The following is a 1,180-nucleotide window of genomic DNA, read 5'->3' as shown; positions in this document are numbered from 1 at the left end:
TGTTGGAAAAAAGGCATACTCACTTTGGCCCCTAAACTATATAATTTTTTCACTTTAGTATCCAATCTTTTTTCATCTAACTTTGATATTTTCTAAAGTTTGATGATCCTGTGTAAAAAAAAATTCGTTATTTGAAAAATTTTCCTGAAATCATTTTTCACAAGTTGTTCTTAATAAAACAAACACAACATAATTTATTTTTTACAAAATATTATAGTAATAATTAATATCATATATAAACTTAATAATAAACAATGTTTAATTAAAACCTAATTTAAATTACATATATTACGCATATGAAAGTGGATAGTGACACATTTGAGTTGTAAGAGATAAATATAAAATTGTAATATATATTTTTAAAATATTCATATTTTTCGCTCAAATTTTTTTCATATCTTATATCAGAAAACATTTATTATTAAATATTTATAAATTGTAATATATCTTTATTATTAAAATATTAATATAAATATTTTTCAATAATATATTTATAATATTATTTAAAATTTAAAATTATTATTGTTAATTTTTTATTAAAATAAAATTGTAATATTAAATAATTTATTAAAATAATAAATTATATTATTAAATATAAATAATTAAATATGCATGTTTAAGAATATTACACATTACAATATTTGATACTAATATTTTATTATTTTAATATTTTTAAATATTTTAAAATAAAAATAAAAATTGATTATTAATATAATAATATTAGATTTGATTCAAGTTAATTTTTATATAAAGATAAAATTATTCATAAAAGAGTTCATTTTCGAAAAATAACTTACGCTTTTCAAAATGGTAAGTTAATTTACAAGAAAATGGACTTATTTTCAGTTGACCGAGTTGTTTTTCATGAAACCAACATTCATTTTCCATAAAACAAATGCACCCTCAAACTATCCTTTGTTACCCAAATTGGCCCATGATGTTAAAAAAAATAAGGATAAAATACAAAAATGGTCACTAAAATATTTCTCACGTTCTATTTTGGTCACTAAATTTTAAATTCTTTTCGATTTAGTCATTAAACTATTCAAAATTAAATTTTTTGGTCACCAAGCAATAAAAGCCATTTGAAATTTGACAGAAGTGTTGACTGGGTTTTTTTTATTGGTCTAATAATAAATTTAACCCTCTAATATTTACACATTCTATCAATTTGATCTTA

This window comes from Gossypium hirsutum, chromosome A03, assembly GCF_007990345.1.
Source record: "Gossypium hirsutum isolate 1008001.06 chromosome A03, Gossypium_hirsutum_v2.1, whole genome shotgun sequence".
Taxonomy (NCBI): Eukaryota; Viridiplantae; Streptophyta; class Magnoliopsida; order Malvales; family Malvaceae; genus Gossypium; species Gossypium hirsutum.
This window is presented reverse-complemented; position numbering follows the sequence as displayed.